We start from the raw sequence: 14,042 nt of genomic DNA, 5'->3' as shown, positions 1-14,042 counted from the left end.
TTGAATTAAAAACAACAATATATCATTATAAAGATTATTGATAAACTTGTCTTGCTATGAATCCTATTGTTTCTGAATCAGACATGAGTATTTGCGACGTAAATTAAGATGGAGTGTCGCATCAGTAAAACATTGATGTGATTTCTGATTCAAATCTGCAAATATGTCTAATTCAAATCTATAAATATTAAATGTATTGTGAGATGGGATTATTATAACTTTCGTGGGACATACTAAATTAATAATAAGATTTTCGGCTTACTCTTGTAACTGTTTGACGAGTAATTCGACTAGTTTCAAGTCAAACTAGAGGCTCATATCCATGACGAGCCTTCCACGTTACTCGAATTTTGCGCCCATCGAGCCTGGAATCTCAAACATGAGCCTCTAGCATGGCTTAAAACTAGTCGAGTTCCTCGTCAAATAGTTACGTGAGTTAGCCGAAAAACATAATAATTAATTTAGTCACAATTGTTGAATATTCCAAACTATTATAGTAATATTTTAGAGAAGACTAAAATCTACAAAACTAAGTTTAAATTACTTAGCTTTATGATCTAGATGACCTTACATTAATATACGAAAACAATGTAATGTGATGTGATGAGGTAATCACATTAAAGACAGATGATTTTCCTTAATCACAAGAGTTTCTGTACTTGTTCAGTCGAAGTTTAATTAAAGCGACATCGCTTCGAGAATGTACGAACATCGAAAGATAATTAACGTGTCAAATTTTAATAACTTCCTCCAGGGAAGTCCTTATAGACATTGGACGATATGTGAATAAAAATTCTGAAAGAAGCGATGAATTTGTCACGGTTTACACGACAATGTTCCTAATTAAGAAGAAATTAAAGGTCTTTTTTGAAAAACTCTGTTTATGCAGCGTGGCTGTTGATGTGATTAAACTTGTATCCTTTACTATGAATACTAATCTGTCCACTTTAATTTGACTCCTATGTCCTGATATTATTAAAGTTGTATTTTGAAATTCTTTTATATATACTTCACCTTTATTTGCAGACAGATACTAATTTTATTCCGCTCTATGACAAATATTCAACTCAATAACGTCAACATGGCAATAAAATGAATCAAATATGACGACATTTCGTATAAGAGTAACAATAAGAAGCTTTGTAACAATAAAAAATAAGTATCACTCGTATTGACGCACTCGGAGACATTTAATGATTAATTAAACTATTCTTTACTTTTTTTTGAGGGGGGAAAATCATCCAATGCGGGAGTGTCAGACTCTTACTGACTAAAAACCACCCCGTTCCTTCTCCTGCTTTTTGAGTCGGAGCCACGGTAAGCCCGCTAGGAAGTCCGCAACTCCGGATCAGAGACTATTCTTTACTAACGATTTTGTATCGAAAACAATTACTAAGGACTGGGTTGAGTAACCATCACATGCCTCTAAGTACGGCGGTTAAACTCAACATTTTATTCTTGTAATATTAAACCCCGTATCTTATCTATGAGCCTCACAAACCTCTCACCTTTCTTTAAACCCTCTTTAATAATTCATCCCCTGTACCTACCTACACGTCTAGTCATCCATCATCCTCTATCCTTATTTTTACGTCATGTTTTCATCCCTTTTTATTATCAAATGACTCTAAAACTCTAGTGGCATTCCTATACTTAGACTCTCAGTCAGTAGCGCCACTATAAACCATTTAACACAATAAAAATGCCGTAAACATATAACAATAAAACTTAAAACAATATAAAACTATAGAACACACACAAGAAACATAGATGATTCACCGAATACGGAAAATTATGATCAACTAATCACGATGCTGTTTCCAAGGCGATGGCTTGATCCGCATTCATCATATATGGTGATAACCAGCTACCTGTCGCATGGCAAGGCTCCGATGCTTGATATAAGGCAATGTCAAGGCCTTCTAATTTATTTTTATTATCTCCTACAAGTGCATTAAAGTCTAGATCATAATTCGTGGCTTCATGGTTAAATAAACGATTTGAATCATTTCATTGTTCATTATTTCCGCGTCCATTTGCTCATATTTTTAGATCATCAGTTAGTAATGAGATTAAAATGTTAAATTACTCAACTGCAGTACAGGAAATGTATGAAGGACTTCAGAGATCATTAGAAACTCCAAAATCTTGATCGCATTTGAAATGGGAGGTTGGTAACTTATGTATTCAGTGTAAACTACTCATAATTATTCTAAGCACACATCAAATTGTTGAAGAAATGATTCCGTGACTTGTTTAACAAGCGTACACGCTCTCTAGAGCATAAACAAACATGCTTAGCGTGAGATTACACGGAGAGGTTCACTCAACGGAGAAGACTAATTGATAGCGACGAAAACATTTCCCCTCGTCCCGAATTGTTTAAAACAAAAGTATCGATAAACTTGTAAACAAACAAGACGGATGGCAGTCAAAGACCGGCCGCAAGGGTACGAGAGATAAAAATAAAAACATTTTATTTACGATTATTTCATTCCTTCCATCCATCAACATAATAATGATCCTCATCGCGTCACATTAAAACATTTTTTTCTTCCGTATTTACGCCTTTTAGGGTAATCAAAGTCGTAAATCTCACTCGATAGTGTGAATTTTTACATGAGTCAGTCACCCCTGGTTGGCAGGCGCGTGACCTTGAGCGGCGTACACTCGGCCTCGACTGGCGCAGGGCGGCGCGCTCCAGCCCTTATATGGTAGATCTCGCGCCTGCGCACTCAACACAACATGGCGCTTCCACGTCACGTGGTACACTGCATCTAAATTTTCGCATTAATTGAGTCTGAGTAGGAAATTGTTTACGTTGTTTATGTCTCCTTGAGTTTCGAGTAAATTCTTTGCTTACTACGTGCATACGTGCTTGTCGTTATAATATTTACCAAATTAGGTGTTGCAATAAAATCGGATGTTTTCCTGTAGCTGTACGCGAATGGCGTTATCTAAGGACTTTATTTATTGAAAGGGATATGAAAGAAATAATAAAAATGTCTAAATACGGCCCTGTGCGTCCATAAATGACATTTTATTTGCTTGTTAATGCAACAACTACTTACTACCGTTTGTGCTACAGTTTTAACACCTTCATAGGCTTCATAGGTATTTTTATATACAATCACCTTCGATCAACAATACCAACTAGATAACGGGTCACATACAAAATCAAAGCCAAATGCTGTCCGCGTGAATTTAAACCTATATAGCTGCATTTGTTTTTAACGTACTAAGAGAAAAGTTTTAAAACAGTTTTAAGTTTAACCTAATTTCAACCATCGCACTTAGTAATAAAGTCACAAATCTTCAAAATATTATCTTACACTTACTATCTTTCGTAACAAAAGCAATAAACCTATTCTGTCACTTAGAAATGAAAAGACATAAGTCAAAAACATTAAGTGTAAAATCAACTTTAAAGAGCAACAAATAAAGTACTATTTCCTGTCACGGCCTTGTGAGCTACAGCGTTTTGTTTCGTGTCAGTTTGCTTTGTCGAATATTACTACAGGAGGTATAGAGTCGCGTTCAACACTAAAATAATTTATAATATGAACGTAAAAGTTTAGTTAAAATTATGTATGTTTTGGGTATTACGTTTGTTATTATATATACTTATTTATACTTACACTATTATTTTCCTCAGTTAATCACATGCAAAGGTGCGAATGTAGTAGCAAAGGAGCGAATAAGCTACTGAAATCATTACATAAGTCTCAACTAAAAAATATCACTTGGAAAAAGAATTGTAAACAAACAAAAAACACAAGTCTAGTTTACAGATATAATATTGCGTAAATTAAAATGGACATTCTGCCCACGTAAACGGATTGCTAGGAAAACTAAAAAAAAAGAAGTAACTATCTAATGAGAGTCCAAAAAACAGACACAAAAGTAGCATTTCACCATTTGAAATTCTAGTAACAAAACTTTTAAAACCAACTTAACCTTAGCCCAATCTCGGAATTTCAACAGAAATCTCACGGTAACTAGACCAAAGAAACGGTTTAACTTGCCATGGGAGAAAGATAACTTATAAATGCTTAGTTCAAGTTAATGTTACAAATAGACTTATAATGTAACATCTGGCCCGCTCGAGTGTTACAAAAAGAGGCATTACTCAGTAATCTGTGCATTGTAACTTCGTATGGTATAATTATGCTATTGTTTGTGAAAATTTCCCAGTAGTAACGGGGTGATGACCTCGGGTTTTAAAGTTTAAAACGTATCATTATTTCTTTACTTTTTAAATGAGGATGGTTTATCAATTTGAAGATATAAGTTTTTAAACTGACATGGTCAAAGTTACAAAAAGAGGCATTACTCAGTAATCTGTGCATTGTAACTTCGTATGGTATAATTATGCTATTGTTTGTGGGTGCGGGGTGATGACCTCGGGTTTTAAAGTTTAAAACGTATCATTATTTCGTTACTTTTTAAATGAGGATGGTTTATCAATTTTAAACTGACATGGTCATTGGTCACTAGTAATTTCATTATAAATTCGTTCATCCGTGCTCATGGCGCTTGCAACAGTGCCGAAATATCGTAAACTCACAAAAGTAATAAACATGGTAAATATCCCGTTTTAAGATCAAAAAATTAGGAAATTGTTGATTTAAAATTAATAAAAGTTCAATAGATAAATTACTTATTTTTAAATATTATTAATTAAAATTGTAAAATTAAATAAAGATATTAAAAATATTATAGCAATCCTATGAACTTTAAGTTTGTTGACGCAAAATTGCTTAAAGCTGTGAATAATTCACACAAATAATCATTTATTTTACAATATGCCTACAATTATTCAAATTATTCTTGCATAATTTAACTAATTTATATTCATCACTTAATTTATTCAAGTATTGATCTTTAGAATACTACGAGTAACTGATGTTGTAAGCTTATAAAATTCAAATGAACTTATAAATATAATCATAAATATCAATCAAAATAATATAAAAATACTAGAAAAAGTTTTAAAAAATATATAAAAAGTCAAAAAGAATCTGCGATGGCCGGGAATCGAACCCGGATCAACTGCTTGGAAGGCAACTATGCTGACCATTACACCACCATCGCAGCTGAGAGAAGCGTCGAAATACGTCTATGCTATCGGCAATAACAGTAATGTGACGTCATTCTATTGATAATTTTAGTACCGTTATTATGGACCGAATTCATTTGGTATTTTAATCATTTAGATGATATAATATCGCTTTTTATTATCATTTTTATTAGGTACTTATCGGACATAAAACTCCGCATTTTTTATTGTATTCGAACACTTTTGATAGTAACCTCATTGATTTATTTTTAACTTAGACACTAGGTGGCGCTAGCAGTATAGTGAAATGAATCACGGACTATCACTGAATGAGTCATTCACGGCACGGCAGATTTAGAACCGAGATTAAAAGAGAGTGTAGGTTCGATTATCAGAACATGGAATACATTTAAAAACCATTAAACTAGTCTTCCTAAGATTAGTCCGAGAACATGTTAACATCAAATACCTTACACGGCGGGAACATAAACATGAGATGCGCGCGCGCAGAGCATTGTCGCACAATCACTTTGTAGATCGCCGCCGGCCGGGTCGTGATCTCTGATTTCTGAGGTAACCATCTACCAAGGTGTAGGAAAGACTGGATCATGTATACCGGGGCTCCGGCTCGAAAAGCAAGAGTAGGAACGGAGTGGTTTTTAGTCAGTAAGATTCTGACATTCCCTCTCGCCCAAGGCGGGAAGTCATTGAAAGATTTTCCCTCTTTAAAAAAACACTAATATTTTCTCCACCAATTATTGGTCACGCAGATAATTTGTCCCGTACACTGTAAATTAAGTTGCACAGCAGCAATTTACTCAACCACTGTGCCAACCGTCCAATGTAGGTAATCCAGTCAATTTTCTCCATTATTACGACTACCTAATTTGGTCTAGAAAAGAAAACTTGTGATTAAATTCTCCCCATTTCTCCAATCTCGTGGTCACCGCACAAAATCGCGCGGCACCGTTTGTCGCGATAAACCCGCGACCCGCGGTAATTGCGGCGCGGGACGCGAGCGCAGGCCGCGGCGCGGCGCGGCACGACATCGCGCGTTCCCACGACTTCGTTGCATTACATGTTGCGGGTTACAGTAACGACGGAAGTGTATCATCTTGTTACGAGTTGAGGAAATGGATTGCCTAAGTAGATTGTACCTACTATAGATGGCAGAGAATATTGTTAATACTGCTACTCTTTCCGTGGGTGTGGAATGGACTACACGTTCTACAGAGACTGGTGAACTCTGATAGATCCTTATGATGACCCTTATCATCGAATTTTAAGTGTGGGAGAGGCATGTTTCGGCACGAATGGGTCGGCTCGACCGGGGTGATACCACGACCTCGCAGAAAACCGACGTGAAACAACGCTTACGTTGTGTTTGAGTGAAGTTACCGAAGCCCCAATTACTCCCCTTTCAATCTTCCCAATCCCCGATTCTATAACAACCTTTAAATTCCTAGCCCCCAAAATGCCACGCACTTGTAACGCCTAACTCAGTTTCAGGTGTCCATCAGGGGATCCGTCAGCTCGTTACTAGACTTATACCATAGAGAAATAATTTACAAAAAGCTATAGAAACTGTAAAAAGAAGACAACAGAAATTGTAATCCTTCGAATCAGACGAATCTATTTCTACTGTAAACTACATATTCTTAAGTAAATTACTAATCGGTTCAATGTCTTGTAGTGGGTGTCAGTCAGTGCTGTCCATTGGTCGAACCACACTTTCAGTAACATGATATCTCGGATCAACGTCCATAAACTTCACGCCGGTAAATTAAGCAACTATCACTATTTCGCGACAAATATATCAACTTGTTCTTAAAATGCCTCAGCCGAGCACCGAATGCCGACACCCACACGTTGTTTAGTAAACAATTTTGCGTAATTTTCGCCTGTCCAAGTATCTGTACTAGTTTGTGAAGGGAGTCAGGGCTGGCACTAACCATTAAGTACCTACTTAACAAAAATAATGTAACCTTATTTCTTTTTCCAATCAAAACTATCACGCTTGGGTATGAGATTCAGCTTATGAGAGCTAAGTTCTATTGCCCAGTGAATTTTCTAATGTTACTTTTTGACAGGTTTAGTGATTGGTCAAACAGGATCATAAGCTACATCAGCGCCATCTGCTGAGTGCAAAAACGTCAGTTCCAAAAAGTTACATAGAATAAATAGGTATTTATTTCTACACCCTTCTATGTATAATCAAAATTTCAACTAGTTTCAACGTACAAGCAACTATAGTCCATAATATTTTCCAAATATAGTACAAAATCTTTTAAGTATACTGGTATTGGCAACCCTACGATACAGAGTGTTGCATTTCCTATCTAGCTCATTTACTTGGTGAAAAACTAGTGGTCAAATACTTGAATGAATATTGAGTAATTTTGAAATATTAGCGGTGCGAATTGACAATCGAGTTAGGGCGCGGTTCTAGTGCCGGCGGAAGTACAGTAAAATTATTGATAATTACACTGTGGCCGAAGTTACTTAAAATGTAGGCTTTTCTGGAATTTTCTTTTCTTTGTATTGTAGGTAGGATGAAACGTTTCTTAGGGGCAAAATTATAAACTACTTCTTACTTTTAAAATAATGAATGCTTAAAGTAAACGTATCTATGAAAAGCTGCTTAAATTGGCTTTCAACTCAATTTTTACACCATATCAAATAGACAAACATTTCTAGATCTTAACTCCAAAACTAAAAGCGATACACCTAAATAACAAAACCAGCCACCACATTACAAAAACCTGAATAGGTACCACTTCAAAAACCGCTGACAAAGAGACCACACCCCAACATTCCTTGACCAGCGACCCACTTGTTTGACAAAAGAAGGAAGCGAGCAGTTGTCGTCAACTGTCAACCATTGTTCGAACACCCTGTGCGTAACAACGGATGGTGGCGTAACCATGGCAACCATTAGTTAGTTATGCTCTGTGGCTTCGGGTAAGATACTGCTATTATACATATATTAGGTAATTTTTGTGAAGAAGGTCGGTTGTTAAGAGTGGCCTGAAGGAAATACTTAGGTGGATGTGTCATAGGATACTGTAACGCGAAGGTACTGTACCAACAGTTTTCCAGTAAGTTTGCCATTGTCCAATTGTGTCAAATGTATCCTTGTTACAATGATAAAATAAATATGGACACATATTTTGGGTACAACAGCTATCGCTGGAAGGATGCGCGATGTTGCCGCGTCTACGCACGCTGCTCATGATGAAGATTCCCTAAGTAACTCGAAACTAGTATAGCTTTTCTTTATGTACGTGAGTAAACCGTGATTTTCAATGAATATTATGAATAAAACTTTCTAATGCATTAGAAGTTTCTCAATAATCGAAAAAATCTGAATAGGCAAAAATTCTGCACAACATAAAATCCACCATTCAGTGCCTTAGTACCGCCTATTAAAAAAACTGTGCCAGTAGTACTACAAGCTTTTTGGTTAAATTAACTATCAATTTAACCAAAAAACATAGCCATTTGTGTCTCCATAAAAGGGTATTTTTCCAATAAATTGAATAAACAAGAATTGAGTAGGGCGAGTAGGCGATTGTCCGTTATTTACCGATTTTAAACCGTATTGTGCTGGTATGCGTATCATAGTTGTAGTACCTAAGTTAAGGACTTTAATAGCTAGTTATATAGAGCTTACTATATACTTTATAGATAAAAATAAATTGTAGCTTTATAGTAGTGTAAAGTCTCTTGCTTTTTTGAGAAGCAATTCATCCAATGACTTCTTCCACTGTGGGTGAAGCGAAAGCGAGTGTCAAACTCTTACTTACTAAACACCACCCCATTCCTAATTCTGCTTCAAGCCCGAACCACCGTGCTTCGCATCTCTTGCTCTTGATTCGAAATTATAAGACTTTTGGAAACTGGAGTACATTTACCAAACAATTCACACTTCCTTATTGATTTCAATCGAATGTTTTTTAATCAACCAATTAACTAATGGAATTACTCACTCAATAATCGGTGTATTGACGTAACGATGACGTCACACGCCTTGAGCTTCGGTCCGCATCGTTATTAAGATAACATATAAGTAATGCTACAATGTGTACATTGTTTCATATAATAATAATGTTATTTTATTATGTTTCAATTAAGTTAAATCAGTTATTTTATTGCGCAGTGATTGTATATATTCTTGTTAATGTAATGGAAGGTTCCTATTTATCCGACTGTCTTGTTAATCGATTCATTGTAACTGATCGTGTTCTTAAATTCGACTGCTTTTTGTTACAGAAAATAAAATTGTGCTTTTTTAAACGTGGCTCCTTACTAGAATTTTCTATAATATCTACAATAGATGGTTTTTTTTTTTGTGGGTGGAAATTCATCCAATTTCTTCTTCCGCCTTGGGCGAGGCGAGAGGGAGTGTCAAACTCTTGCTGACTAAAAACAACCCCGTTCCTACTCCTGCTTTTCGACACGGAGCCCCGATAAACTAAAATACTAAATGTATTTTGTCTGAACACCAACCAACTTAGATATTCACGCTAAAAAACAGCACTTACAACCACAAGATCAAAGAAACACTCTCAAAAACTTCACAGTAAATAAAAAATTAGTAGATACCTACCTATATACCAAAGGATTCTGTACCCATTGTCTTCTAAAACAAAATTAATCGTAGTTACATCAGATCGATATCTCGATGATTGTACAAATCGATTCCTTAATCGATACTAGAGGTCGTATTAGTCACTACGAGTAAACAACATTGTGTATTTGTATGTATGTTTGTTTGTTTGTTTGTGTGTGTGAAGCTATTGTTTTGAAATTTTCTACTCGTGTGTTATGTAGAAAAAATACAATGTTGTTTTTAAAATATCTGTTTGTTTAATAAACTATTGACACATACATAAAAAAATCTTTGACTGACTCTGACAATGTTTTTTACCCGACTGCGCCAGAAGGAGGGTTATGTTTTTCGAGTGTATGTATGTATGTATGTATGTATGTATGTATAATTGTTTGGCACGCTCTGCAGCCTAAACGGCTTGACGGATTTTGACTTGAGAGGTGTCGTTAGATTCGTATTTACTGTGAGAGTGACACTGGATATATAAAAATAATAAAAAAAACAAAATGGCGGATTTTTGGCGCCAAATTCGAATATTGCTCACTCTCTAGCCTGAACGACTCGATGGATTTCCGCTTTATAGGGGTCGTTTGATTCGTATTTACTGTCAGAGTGACACTAGATATATCAAAATGAAAAAATAATAAAACTAAAAATAAATAAATAAAAAAAGTAATTTAAAAAACTAAAAAACCCGACTGCGTTTCTTTATAATATTAAAATGAAAAAACCCTAAAACAAGAAAGTAATCGTAAAATTTAAGCAGTCGGGACCCATTCTAGAAAGCAAGCCGTATGTGCCCTCACAAAGTCTTTATATTTAGAATGGGTCCCGACTGCTTAAATTTTACGATTACTTTCTTGTTTTAGGGTTTTTTCATTTTAATATTATAAAGAAACGCAGTCGGGTTTTTTAGTTTTTTAAATTACTTTTTTAAATGAATTAACTAAAAATCATGATTTAATCACGTACATAAATGGAAAAAAGCTCTACTAGTTTCGAGTCACAGAGGGACTCTTCAGCCTCTGTAGGCTGCGCATGGTAGCCGTATCTGCGCAGGCTGCTCATGATGAAGAGTCCCTTTGTGGCTCGAAACTAGTAGAGCTTTTCTCCATTAATATACGTGAGTAAATCGTAATTTTTAGTTAATTTAATATGTCTCACGATAGTTATTACATCTTTTATATCATTCTTATTAAACAGTGATAAATAATTCCCATTTTTTGCAAAACATAGGCCTCCCCCAATAACTTTTAGATCAACCGATCGGAAGTGACCTGCATCCAGAAGAAGCATCGTACTATCCCAATTTTCAAAAATGTATAAACTTTTAAAACCATTGTTAAAAAAAAACATAGATTGCATAGTTTCTTTTAAAGGAAAGCGTTTTTTTACCATGTAATTTTGACACTTTATTTTTAATAGTTTATTTCACAACTTTTTTAATATTATCCCATCAAGTTGCACGAGTAATCCTCGCTTAGCGTGTGTGATGAACATTATGACAGGCGGTCAGCGCGTACTATACACATTACACTAATGATGCGCCCCGCCCCCGCCTGTCAACTTGAGCAACTTACTTGCAGCGAGACAAGTTACAACTTAATATGTAAGTAGTCAGTTTGGTACTTATTAGTGGAAACTTGTCTTGATGGCTATTGGATTTTGGAATTTTGCTGTAGACTAATGAGTTTGATTTGTTGTTTGGGTTATTTTTTTACAGAATCTGAAGGAGCGGTCTTTACAGTGGTGACAATTTCAGCCTATGTATATGGAGTAACATTAATAAACTCGGCTTTTAATTCATTGGACTCATATGACACTACTTAATATACAAAAACATTTTCATTTATTTAAAAAAAAGACTCCAATCTAGGTTTTTCATCTGTATCGGGTGCGCGTTACAAACATACGATTGTCACATGTCACCGCGCGACCCGAAACAATAATTTGTGGATCACACAAAGACGTTGATTAAACTAAATTGAACAGACGTCTAACATCAACCGCATTTAACAAAAACGAAACCTTCCAAAAACTGCGCAGGAGTCACACAATACATCTCTTTTTAACACGTATCGCCATCCCACTTGCACCCGAACTAATTGGTCCATAAGTACATTAAAATCCAAATTACCAGCCTACTAAGTTATATGTACTAAAAGTTAAAAAAAAAAACGTAAATATGAACGGCAAGCGAAGGCTGCGCATGCGCGTGGGCGGCCATTGTGGGCGGGCACTTGATACAGTTTTACTTCGGACTAGGTTAACTGTGTGTTGTGATTAGATTAGGACTATTTTGTTGTAGAACTTTATTGTAGCTTTTCTGGTGAAAGTAGGACAGTTTTACTATGTAAATATTAAGTAGTGCAAATGCACTTAATTATGTTAAAAGAGTGAAATTGGAAATTGAGGATTTAGCAACAATATCTCCGATAGAAGCGCTGTCAATCTGGAGTGCTACTTTTAATAACTAAAAACAGAAGACAAGATTCTTTCATAGATTTCTATTTCCAACCTTATTATTTTGGAATAAAGAATAAAATGATATGCCTGTTTGTACTATATTATAATTTTGTCTGTCTGCTTGTATCAGCTAATCTCTGGAATGTCTGGACCTATTTTAATAGGACTTTTATTGGCAGTTAGCTGATGTACTAGGGAGTAACTTGGCAACTTTTATTTTAGATATTTTTATTCCATAGTTTAGTCACGAGATCCATAATCCACGCAAGCGAAGACGTCTTAAAATAATCTTCTACATATCGTCCCGTTTTAAACATATAAATGACAGTCACATTACAAGAAACACGGCGCCTGTTCCAAAGCCTCATTATCACATATAAATTGATACCTAATAACAACGTTACGGACAACTGTCGGCCACTCACTTACTGAACGTTATTCCCAACTACTATTTAGAACTAAACAGTTATTTAAGCGTTATAAACAAGTTATTTTGGCTAATGAGCGACATAAAACGGTTGCTTAAGATTACATTTGCGTTTAAGTTAGTGCAATATACATTTTTTTTTTTGCTGAACTGGCCTTAGGCATACATAGTTGCATAATACAAACCCAAAAGGGGGTAAACAAAAGTGTACTTAAAACCCTTGTTTATTGTTCTTTTGACTTTCAAAGACAAAAAGGCCAGTAAGTTTTAGACTAGAAAGACGAACGAGAAGCCATGTGCTTGACAATCGCGTTTCAGTACCCTTCGACATTCTAATTGGTCAGCTCGAATGAACCACCCAATCAGAGCGCCAAACGCGCTCCCGTTTCGATCTCGTGGAACGTAAAGCTAAAACGTACTAAGGCCGCAGACTTCTCGATCATTAAATAACTCGTACTAAGGCCCCAAACTACTCAATCATTAAACTACATTAAGTTCAAAAAACCCTCTAATTGACAAACAAACAACTTCTAACTCACTAATGACCTTTAAAGCAGTAATTAATCAATGAAAACATAATCATTAAACTAAGTTAATTTCCATTTCCCAAATACTCTAATATCGTAATAAAAACGAAAGTCAACGAATCGTGTACAGTCGTGCACAAAAGTCTTTAAACTTTCTACCCGTGTGAACATAAAGCTGCTGATAGACCTGTGTAGTGAGAGCAAGGTATTTTTTACGTTAACGCAATCGACATGTTACCATGTTTAGCCCTTTGATTGGTCGAATAATTTGAAGCAGCCAATCAGAACACCGAACGTCATGTACGTGTCGATTGCGTTAGTATAATTATAACAAACTCGTACTAAGCATTCGAGCAATCACTTAACTTCACTAAACAGAATTTAAAATATTCCTTTTTTTTAATTTAATTAACATTGCTAGAAAAAGCTTTCACGAGCGAAAACCAAAATTTTAACATCCATTTTCACAAATATTTGGAAACTGTAAATGGAAACTTCTCTAGAATGCTCGCCATACGCTTATATTTTCTGTAATCTCATATTTAACAGATTTGTAAGAATACTGTAGTTCATCACCACCTTAATGTCGCGTGCGTACTGTCACGAACAGCGGTGAATTCTACTAATCGATTTGTAAATATAACATGAGATTACTTAATTACTCGATCTTGCATTAATCGATTACATTTATAATCGATTTCGTTCATGTATAATTAATAGTGGCGCCTATGATTTGCTCATGTGGATATAAAGTTACTCGATTCAATCTAAAGTGTGTTGCTAATTATTCGTTGACAGTTAAGGTCGCGTGTGAAAGGGAAAATTAACTTATTCTAATTAATTAATAGAGTGCTAAATTGTGTCGTCAAGATTTTAACAGTTGTCAACGAATGTAATTAGCCAACATTCTTAAGTCCATTTTGCAAGGTTGTTTTTTTAAGGGGGGAAAAT

General features: G+C 35.3%; 1 protein-coding gene and 1 non-coding gene across 3 annotated transcripts in view; both read right to left on the bottom strand.

Moving 5' to 3' along the window:
- The window catches only part of LOC118274467 (GAS2-like protein pickled eggs), a 155,119-nt gene that overhangs the window by 25,231 nt on the left and 115,846 nt on the right, over positions 1-14,042 (bottom strand). The gene's annotated exons all lie outside the window — the stretch shown is intronic.
- On the bottom strand, positions 5,023-5,094 carry Trnag-ucc (transfer RNA glycine (anticodon UCC)). Its single transcript has one exon. It is a non-coding gene; the product is annotated as a tRNA-Gly (tRNA).

This window comes from Spodoptera frugiperda, chromosome 11 (assembly GCF_023101765.2).
Source record: "Spodoptera frugiperda isolate SF20-4 chromosome 11, AGI-APGP_CSIRO_Sfru_2.0, whole genome shotgun sequence".
Lineage (NCBI taxonomy): Eukaryota > Metazoa > Arthropoda > Insecta > Lepidoptera > Noctuidae > Spodoptera > Spodoptera frugiperda.
The sequence above is the reverse complement of the archived record's forward strand: the minus strand, read 5'-3'. Positions and strand labels throughout refer to the sequence as shown.